Here is an 11,151-nt window from a genome sequence, read left to right as displayed (position 1 = left end):
GCAAATAGAAAGTGATTCTCCAATTTGGAAAGGGCTAAGTCTCATCTTTAGCCAGTCTATTTCTGATACTGCCCACATTATACCACTTGAGGTGTAGCTTGTGATTAAACAAAGTCTTGGAAGCCATTTAGTCTAGCAAGGCTGCGGGAAAGTGGCAGATGAAAGATAATGTGAGCAAGAGCAAAATAACACATCTAGAAAAAGAAAAAGGACACGTCAGCTATTTTCAGAAGATCTGAGCTTTGAGCTAAGATTCTGGAAGTGGACCTCGGATATACTATAGACCATTTAGTGAAGACACTGCTTCATGTGCTGCCGCTGCTCCCAGAGAGGTCAGCCAACTGTTCTGATTCTCCAGGAAGGACAGGAAACAGTCATAAAGTGTCACCTCACCCATGTGGAAAATCACGAGGCATCTTACACCCTGGGTGTGCAATTGCTGGACAAGAAAGTCTGGGCAGGACTAGAATCAGCCCAACTAAAGGAAACCAAAACCATCACTGTGATGAGGACACTTCTTAGACCGGAGACACTGAATCTGGGATGGGGTGACAAATAATGAGAAGAGAAAAGACTGAACCTTGTAGAAGCAAAGGTCAGACTTCAACTACACCTTGGAATTTCATGTGTGTGCGTACAGGAAGCGCGTAATAGTATTAGTTTGCAAAACGAGACAAATTATCTTATTGAAGAAGTAGTAACGCTGGAAAACCTAAATTAGTTCTAAAAGAGTTGTGATAAATCCATTTCTTACATTTTGAGTTTATTGAGAACAAATATTTGGGAGAACTGTCTTAATATTTTGAGTGGAACTACATTCCTGCAAATTCTTCACCCCAAGAGCGGCAAACGCACCTGGCGCCCAGATACCAGATTCTCTTATCGTTTTCCAATTAAAGGAGTCAGGACTCCTCCGGCTGGCAGGAAATGTGCCAGATGCGGCTGGAACACCTTGTCATGCTGAACAAACCACATGATGGGTTTGTCAAAGGAACACAGGAGCCAGCTGAGTGCTCTCCGTGGTCAAAGCTGGAAGAACGTGAGCAACAAGATACATGACACTGTACTGGATTATAATCTAGAGCCTAAGATAAATATTCATGAGTCCATATACTGGTATACACCAGTGACTGGAACACACAGCTAAGGAGGAGAGAATAGACAATGTCCATGCAAAATAATTCCAATTAACTGAGGTAGCTGTTCTGCCCTCAGAAAGCCGAAGTGTGGCCTAGCGTGACTTCCTTCCAAAGAGTGCAATGTGACACGGGACAAACGAGACATTCCACGGTGGGGGAAACTGACTGACATGACATCAGCCAGACAGTGACGGCCAACATCATCAGTGACAAGCCATGTGGACGGTGTGTGCCCTTCAGGTGATGTGATGAGAAGGCGCTTTACCTCTGTGCTCTTCCCCCCAAGAACCCACAAACTCAGTGTAACCATGAGAAAAACATCAGCCAAATGCGGGATGTTCTACAAAACTGTCAGTCATCAGAAACAAGGAAGGTTGGAGAATCTGTCGCGGCCACAGGGTGACCCAGTGCCATGTGGGATCCTGGATAGGACCCTGGAACAGAAAAAGAACAAAAGGTGAAAACTAAGGAAATCTGAATAAAGTGTGGGCTTCAGTCAATGTGAAAACATGCTCTCTGGAGCTGGAAGAGCCAGACGTCTAGGATGGGCATTCTTCCGATGATTTGTAAAACAAGAAGAATATGGACATGAATACATGGGAGGAGTGGGGAGTCTGGAATGAACTGACACACTTGAAAATCCAGGCCTCCGTGTCCCGAAGTTCCTTCTGGGGACAAAATCAGACAGAGGAATTGTTTGGTCTTGACACAGCTAGTGACTCAGCACCTTGGCCTCTCAGCGGCAAGCAACCCGCAAGGTTCTTTATTTTTCTACCTGGTAATCACAGTTCCTAAGAAAGGGAAGCACAGACACGAGCCAGCCGAGGGCAGACGCCCAGCTTATACTCCTGGTCTCGTTTCAAACTAGGCGTCTCGGGTGGGGGGGTACTTTGAAACCTGGAGGGCTGGTGCCCCTCCGTGGCCATCAGGAAGCCTGGTTTTGTGAAAGTGCACGTGGTCCAGGCCACCGACATGGCACAGCAGAGCTGCAGAGCAGGAAAGTCTTTGAAAGGATAAAGCCCGAGCGTCTTGCTTTGTCTTTGGGAGCAATAGCTAGTCATCTGCTCAATCCCCTCATCCATTTACTGTCATCGGGCACCTCCTGGGTCTGTCGCTATGCCCAAGGCTGGGGACATAGCTGCACAAGGGAGTTTACTGCATGAACGCCATCAGGGAAGCCAGCAGCCAACTATTGCCAAACAGGGTCCCATTCCGAGGGTTAGGACCCCAGCATATTCTCGGGGACAAAATTCCCCCTATGACAGTCCTCTGTCAAGAGAGAGATAGCCTTCCTCACTCGGGAGTGAAGATAACTTCCACTTTATTTCTATAAATACAGCTGAACTCTAGGTAGAGTTTAATCTCTGCTTCTCGAAGTGTGTTCCTCAGTCCAGCCTGTTGGCCTCCCCGGGGGCTTTGGGAAAATGGTAAATTTCAGGCTGAGTCAGAATCTGCATTTTAACAAGTTTTCCCTAGAGATTGTTTTATACATTCAAATTCGGAGGCCGTACTTAATCCACCTTGTCAGAAATGGATAGACAATTCTTTAGGGCGAAACCATAATGTCAACCTCAAACCAATACTTGAAAGGAATTAAAGCTAAGTGTTTGGTGGAGGTAGCACAATGACCTTAATTTAGTTTATTTCTGACAAAGCAATAGGTGAGGCTCAGAAATAAGTGAAAATGGTTGCTTAGCTTTAAAAAGGATGCAGACAATCGGTGCTAGAAGAGAGTTGTGTACAGTCACTTACCTGGTATAGATTGGGACCCAGACAACATTTATTCATTCAACAAACCTTCATGGAGCCCCACACAGTGCGGAGCTCCAGGGAGCTGCACACGCATTGGAATCCTGGCCATGTGTCTCCTGGGGTCACTAACGTCTGGAAGCGTCCGCCTTCTCACCTGTAGGATGGCTCCAGTCAGCGCTGACCTCAGGTGGTGGGGACCCTGCAACAGGGTTGGTGGAGCAGGCTGGCTGCCATCACGTGCTCTCCTGATGCCGTTCTCTGTCTAGACTGGGGGTGGCGGGGAAACGGGTGGTGCCGCATGTCAGGCCCACCTGTGTGAGGCCCACCTGTGTGGTCAGAATGACAGGAAGGACTTACGTCCTCACAGGTGAGGTGGCACAATCCCGTTGTGTGACGAGGTGTGCCCAGGCTGTGCTGAAGGCTGTGGCTGGAAACCACACACACCTAGCGCGGACCTACGCATGCTCCGGATCCCAGCCCCCCTGGACTTCCCACCTGCGCTGGAATGGGCTTCAAGTAGCGGGCAGCCGCCCTCCCTCCTGGCGACCAGTGGAACCCAGGGCAGCTCTTACAATGCTGCCCATGCCGTTCCCCACACCAGACGTTCTTATTGTATCTGTGAGGGTGCGTTTTATTGTTTCTGTCTTTACAGCTCCCATGGTGAGTGTGAGAGCCCCCGGAGGTGACAGTAGTAAATAGGGACCCTGAGCCGAGTGCCCCGTGGCTAGGTGCGAGGGGCTGCGGGAGGCGGGGCTGACAGGGCCGCAAGGTGGGCTCGCTCCCTCCGTAAAACGCCCTGGGGACCAGACTGCACGTGCAGCACAGGGATCACGCCGACGAGTCTGGGGTAGGGACATGATGTGATCCGAGCTGTCTGAAGGAGACGAGTTTGGCTGTTTTGTGCGAGATGCGTTGGCTGGAAGTCAGAAACCCGCGAGGAAGCTGTTGCAGGAAGTGTGTAATGAAGACATCCAAAGCAAGATAAGGGCCGGGGGATTCCGCAGCCTAAAAATACTTCAGCTCCGAAGTGCAGGTGTTGCCGCCTGATCGACCCAGTGTGGGAGCAGCCAGCCTGCTCACGTTCCACGGCCACCTGAGAGCCGGTGGCTGCTGGCCAATTAGTGCTTCCTGGAGGCAAAAGCAGCTGGCATTTTCCTTTCCAATGCCAGTAATGACGTCCTTTTTTGACAGGGTTTTAAAGGATCCCCCGGTGGGGTGTGGGGCGGATGAGATGAAAGGCAGAGGTGAGAGGGGCCCCTGCCAGCTGTTCAGAGGCAGCTCAGGGCCCACAAGAGCATCGCGGGTCACACCAAAGGGACAGCCAGGGCTCTGCGGCGGGTCCGAATCTCAGGCTTGTTCTAAATGTACGAGTTCGATGGTGGAAGCTCATAGAAAGATCAGAACGGTCTCTATCAGCTGTGATCTCTGGAATCCCAAATAGTCTGTACACGCAATAGTGCATAGACACACACACACACACACACACACACACACACACACACACACACCCAGCAGCAGCACCGCGACACATCAGTCACCCTCAGCTCCCTCCACTCCCTTGTGACATGGGAGGGCTGGGGGCTTTCCTCCCAGCTCAGGTAAGGCTCTGGTGAATTGTTCTCCAGGGATTAGGCCCTTGTTAAGAAAAGCAACCCCCTGGCTATACACCCCAAACACCACTTTTCCTCTATCTGCTAGAGAGTTGTGAGTTTCCTGGGTTTTTCCCTGTGAGAACCTGTTGGAATTCCTGTCGGTGAACCACGTGAGTGAATGCATGGTGGCTTTCCCAAGACTGGACCTCTAAATGTTCCTGCTCCTGGGTGATTCCACACTCAGTGTGATGGTTAATTTTTTTTTTTTAATTTATTGGGGTGATAATTGTTAGTAAAATTACATAGATTTCAGGTGTACAATTCTGTATTACATCATCTTTAAGTGCCATTGTGTGTTCACCACCCAGAGTCAGTTCTCCTTCCATCACCATATATTTGATCCCCCTTACCCTCACCTCCCACCCCCCATATGATGGTTAATTTTATGTATAAACTTGGCTGGACCACGATGCCCAGTTGTTTGCTGAGACACCCATCTACATATCTACATGTCGTTGGGAAGGCATTTTGTAGAGGACACTACCATGGAAATCAGCAGACTTTGAATAAAGCAGATTACCCTCCGTGGTGTGGGTGGGCCTTGTTTAATCAGTTGAAGGCCTTGAGAGAAAAAGACTGACTTTCCCTGAGCAAGACGGAATTCCGCCTCCAGACAGCCTTCAGACGTGAGACTGCAACATCGAGTCTTCCTTTGATCTCGTCTGCTGCCATGCCCTGCCAGCCTCCACAATCGTGAGTCAGTGCCTTCAAATGAATCTTCTCTATTGACCAGAAGACGTATGGGTAACATCAATATCCCATTAACATGTATTTTGAGTTATATGTACTATATCCTTTATTCTCACACTAAAGTAAACTAAAGATCATGTTACGTATTAAGAAGATCATAAGGAAGAGAAAAATACGTTTACAGTATTTATTAGAAAAGTCGGCACGTAAGAGGACCTGTGCAATTCAAACCCGTGCTGTTCAAGGGCCTGCCGTACACACACACACAGACGTAGGCAGCATATAGTTAGGTCTTGCTTTTTTATACCGTCTAAAAACCTCTTTTATTGGGGTGTTTAGACCATTACATTTAATGTGATCATAGATATGGCTGGGTTTCAGTGTACTGTTTTGCTATGTGGTTTCTATTCTGTCTCTTCTTTGTTCCCTTAGTCTTCCTTTTCTTCCTTCCTTTGGATTGAGGGTTTTATTTGTTTGTTTTTGTATTATTCCCATTTCAAGGTACTGTAAAAATATGGTAATGGTACAAAAGATAAAAACCGGTCCACCTGTACAGGGCATTGAGCATGAGTGGAGCCTGCAGGCCTGGGAGACGCTCGGCATGAGTGGGTGTGAACGGGTGTGAGCGGGTGTGAGCGGGAGTGATGGTCTGGGCACGACTGTGCACAACTGGAGACTTGACACTCAATTTACAAAACTATTTTCTTTCTGCAATAATAAATTAACCTTAGCTTTGTAACTTTTATACTTAGAAAGTTTAATTCTTTTTTAAGTTTTCAACTCTTGTACTAACACATAGCTTAAAACACAAACACATTATACAGCTGTAAAAAAGTATTTTCTTTATATCCTTATTTTATAAGCTTCTATTTAATTTTTTTTTTTTTTTTTTACCTTTTAAACTCTTTTCTGTTAAAAACTAAGGTACAAACACATACATTAGCAGGGTCACCAGCGTCACTGTCTCCAGGTCCACATCTGTCCCACAGGAAGGCGTCGGGCAGTGACACGCATGGAGCCGCCATCCCCCCTGACAGCAGTGCCTTCTGGAACCCTCCTGAAGGACCAGCCTGAGGCTCTTTCTGAGAAGGCGTCACTCTTTTCAGAAATGTGTCCACGGTGGTTTGCTTGGTTTGTCTGTTTCTTCATCATAGATTTGCTTGTAAGCAGATAATACGCCATGAACAGTCCTCTCTAGAGATGAAAACCTTTTGGTGTTGGGTCATGTTTTCAGATTTTTAAGGAGCTTGTTGAGGTCTGCAGAGAATCTGCTAACCCCTTCACTGTGCATTTTCTTGGGGTTCTTGTTTCTCCTGTCCTGCAGTTTCCTTTCTCCTTGTCCCCTCCTCACGTGCGCACTCCTGCCCCGCCCCAGCCCTCCTCCTTAGTCATTTCCGGAACCCCTCCAGGAGCTCCCCACTGTTGGCCTCATTCCCACCCAGGGGGACGTGTTTGCCGCTGCAGACAGAGCCCTGCTGATTTTTACAACAATGTGCTACCCTGTTGCGATGGCAGTGACGTCAGCAGGTGATGGAAATTTTCAGCTCCATGATAAGCTTATGCACCTGTCATAGGTGCGCGCCGTCGACGTCCTAAACGCCATTATGCAGCATGTGGCTGTACGTTTGCTGGAGACGCCAGGGAGACCTGCTTGGGGTCTTCAGAGATCGCTGTCCCTCTGGTCTCTCCTCTCTTCCTCTGGCCTGAGAACTCTGGCTGCCCTGGCCATCTCACACTCCCAAGTCCATCTTCTCGTGAAAGGGCACCACTGGGCGTGGCCTGGTTCCCCCCACCCCCACTCTGCACTGAAGCTTATGAACTTGCTCTGCGGTCGCTAGGTGACCACGATCGGCTCGTTTGTTGCTTCTCTTTCAGGGATCACTGTGCTCTGCTGCTGCCTGGTGTCCAACGTCTGAAAGCTGTCGCTTTGTGTATTTGGTCGGGTTTCATTGTTTCCGGTAGGAAGTTTAGTCCAGTCCAAAGGGACTCCATCTTGATCCCAAATGGAAGCCAGTAATTCATTTAACGTAGAAAATAACGCGTGTATTTCCATAATGCACTTAACATGCATATTTGATCTGTGTTTTAGAATAGACCAAATGTCCAGAAATGACAACCAGTTAGTTCCATCCACTACCAAGTTCTTATTTGCAGGCATCTCAGGTACCTTTCAGGTGACTTCTTTTCCTCCTACATTTTCCCACAACCTCCCTCTTTCTCCCGGTCCATCACGTTCTGTATCTTGGAGCCCAAACAGTTGATTAACTACTGTTTCTGTTGCTTCTTAGGAAAAATGGGATGACGATATCAATTTCTCAAGACTGTTGCAAATATCAGTGAGATAATATTTACGAAATATTTAGTGCCTGACACGTAGTAACCCTTAGTAAATGGCAACCACTACAAAGAAAACGTTCTCCTTTTAGGTGGAATATAGATACGAGGAAGAAGAAAATACTTTCTCTCCTGGACTTGTTGGAGTCCTGGTGTCTGGATAAAGTTTTCTGGTCTGTAGCTATTAAAACACAGTGCTGCCCCCGAGAGGACCCCGAGCCTGGGAACTGGTCTTCCTGTGTTTTCCTCTGAGTGCTCTGAACCGAGCCTGTATCTCAGAAGATGGGCTGTAACCTTTGCACTAGGCTGTAGATTTCCTATGCTGCACTCCTGTTTTGTCCTACCTATTTGTAATCTTTACAAATATCTTTCAGAAATATGTGTTTAGATCTAAAATGCTTGGGACATGATAATGAGGAGGATACCGTTAGAAGCAGCTCCTGGGGACAGAGCTGGGGCCCACACATCTCACCCACCCAGAAGATTGTGTGGGTGTGTTCTGGCCAGTGTGGCCTTCTGGGTAACAGCAGAGTCCCAGCTCAGTCACCTGCTAGCTGAGTGTTCCTGGACAAGTTCCCTAACTGCTCTGTTCCTCCATTGAGGGGAAGTAACAGTCCCCAATTCATGGAAGGAAATTAAACACATGTAATACATACAAAGTACTTAACACCACACTTAATACATAAAAATACCTAAATTCACGTTCGCTAGTGTTAGTTTATTAAGGAAATTGGCATTTTCCCACAGGGGGCATTACATATACATATAGTGGTACCTCGGTTTTCGAACGTCTCCATTGACGAACATTTCAGTTTACAAACGCTGTAAAGTTTATGGATCTATGGTATAACTAGATAATAAACTTCATGCTCAATTTGCAGTTTTAGGGGTTGATTTTAAAGGTCTGGAACGGATTAATCCATTTTGCATTACTTTCTATGGGGAAACCGTGCCTCGGTTTTTGAACGTTTCAGAACTCGAACGGTCTTCCGGGACAGATTATGTTAGAAAACCGAGGTACTGCTGTACTTACCTGTGGTTCTCCAGAAGTAAGGAAGCACACCAGGCACCCTCCTGGAGTGGGGGCCAAGCTGCAGGGCGACATGGTGAAGACGAGACGCAGGTGGGTAAGCGGTGGGCGTGGGAGGCATGGTCTGGTCTGTCGCACACAGGGTACAAGGCCTCTCAACAAGAAAGGGAGAAATCCGGCAGCTGCTATCACTACCAAAACCCACTGTCACTGGATATTAACAGCCATTTTATAAGAACTGAGTAACCCACAGTGGAGCTGGGGCTGGTCTGTTTCTGGAGATGACGCAGTCGCCGGGGCAGCCCCTGCGGCTCTGGGTGGCTGAGTGCCCGCTGGCTGGGACTGAAGGCTTCACTGCCACTCACTCCCCTTCCTTCCCCGCTGCTCATCACCTCCACACCGGCGGCAAGGAGACAGCTAGTGCTCTTGACGGTTAGAAATCACGTTCTTTCCTGGCACTTCTGGTCACAGGTGACAGCGCTGGCCTGTAGTCACATGATACCTGTCACTACCAGCCCAGGACGCATCCCACACAGGCCCCGTCAGGCGCCCCCTTTGCCTAGGCAGCCAGTCCGCGGGCAGGTTCTGGGCAGCTTAGTTTTAGAGATTTGTGGCCCTGAATGTGAAAACCTGGGGTCCCCACCCCCTCCTCTCCTCAGGGGTTCATATTCAGTGACCCTATTTCTGCAGAAGGCTGAGTTCACCTCCAAACACCGTGCGTACGGGCTTCCAGCACCTTGCTCGGGGCTCCCGTGTGTCAGGTAGTACCCCTGGGGCTCAGCAGAGTGGTAATGAGACGCTAACCCAGTTACCCGTTGGTCATTTCACCGCACACGCGGTGGAGCCCTCAGAGCACGTGGGAGTGACGGGGGAGAGCGTTGCCCCCACCCCGCACCTGTGGCCATTACTCAGCTGCGTCCTGGCGCGGTATTTCCTCGCTGGTGCCTACTTTCTTGCTTGTTCTGAGGAGGTCGCTGCCTACTCAACAGGGAAGGGGAGAAATATTGATATTTAAACTACAATATGCCTTCGAGGCTGAAAACTGTAATTGTAGGCTTCAGAGACAACCGGCATTTTCTTGGGGAGCCTTTAAATAGTGAGAGTACCTGTGAGCTGGAAGGCTTCTTTGTGAACACGAATAAAGGATATTGAAAGGGAAGGGGTTCCATGGCTGTTAGCCATCCTGGGTAATGACACAAATGACACCTCATGCTTTTTCTCCCTAAACACGTTCACATTCTGCTGTATTTACTGTATTGTAGAATTCGCCAGTTGTAGAACAATGGATTTAAAAATGCACATACGTATCTAAAGATCACATTTTTCAGAAGAAAAATACATCAATATTGTATAATCCAGACGAGACAACACCGAGTCAGCTTACCCTCCAGACATTTACCATCTCAGGACATTCAGACAAAAATCCACTCAACACGGAGTTGGGGCTCCCCTGTGGATTTTCAGGGTTGCTTGAAAGATTTGATTTATGATAAACTTGTAAGGCAATTTCTGTAGAGAATACTCCATCTCCTGAAGGATTACAAAAATTGTTTTAAGTAGAGACAGAAATCCAGACGATGCTTCCAGACCCTCAGGAGTCCCAGGGCTAGGGAATTGCAGGGAAGGAGCTCTCATCTTTGGGCAACTTGGGAGATTCAGTTTGACTTTCTGTAAGAATTAGCACGAGGCAAGCAGCTTTCTTCTTCTCACTCACCTTCTTGTTTATGATCTTTATTGCTGGCTGTTCTCCTCGTATGGCCACCCATTTTAACTTATTGTGTGGTTTCCTTCATTGTTTATTCTTCTCACATTCTGGACGCCTAGGGCCTGGGGATTTCTTCTTCCAGCTGCAGATCAGGGTCTTGGAAACCCTCCCACTCCCCTTACAGGAAGCCTTTCCAGTGGAACAGAGCTCCGCCCCAGGGCAGGTGACCTCCGCTGCTCTCCTCCTCCACGGAGACCCAGGCTCCTGTATAGATGCTGGCAGAGGGGCTGGTGTGGCTTCCTCTTGTCATCAACAGTGACAACCGGTTGACAAAGTGTGATAATCTTCCAGAGAGTGATCCATGAGAGAAGTTGAGGGGGTTTGAAGAGAGAGGGTGGAGGGACGCGTCCAGTGTTGCGAAGAGACTGGAATGCAGACTTGTTGGAGCGGGGCTGACATCAGATGGCAGGAGCTCGGGACTTGTTTCCTCAATTAGCAGTCTTAGCTTAAACCTCTGTGTTGTCACTTGAAACCCAGAAAGCCAGTGCCATTCAAATCCCTTTCTATTCCCTCCTGTATCTGAAGAAATTGAATTTTCTTACAACGGAAGCTTCCAACAGCCAGCGTCCAGAATGTGAGAAGAATAAACAATGAAGGAAACCACACAATAAGTTAAAATGGGTGGCCTTACGACGAGACACACAGCTAGAGGGGAGTGTTTACCATACAAGCGTTAGGACATCAGGGTTTGTCCCTCAAAGGACGGGGAGGCCTCCCTCACTCCCAAGTCTCCCTTGGACTTGGTGAGCTACGTCTGCAGCTGCAGCTGTGGCGGTCATGTTTGCTCCC

The sequence above is a fragment of the Rhinolophus ferrumequinum genome, chromosome 28 (genome assembly GCF_004115265.2).
Source record: "Rhinolophus ferrumequinum isolate MPI-CBG mRhiFer1 chromosome 28, mRhiFer1_v1.p, whole genome shotgun sequence".
NCBI lineage: Eukaryota > Metazoa > Chordata > Mammalia > Chiroptera > Rhinolophidae > Rhinolophus > Rhinolophus ferrumequinum.
The sequence above is the reverse complement of the archived record's forward strand: the minus strand, read 5'-3'. Positions refer to the sequence as shown.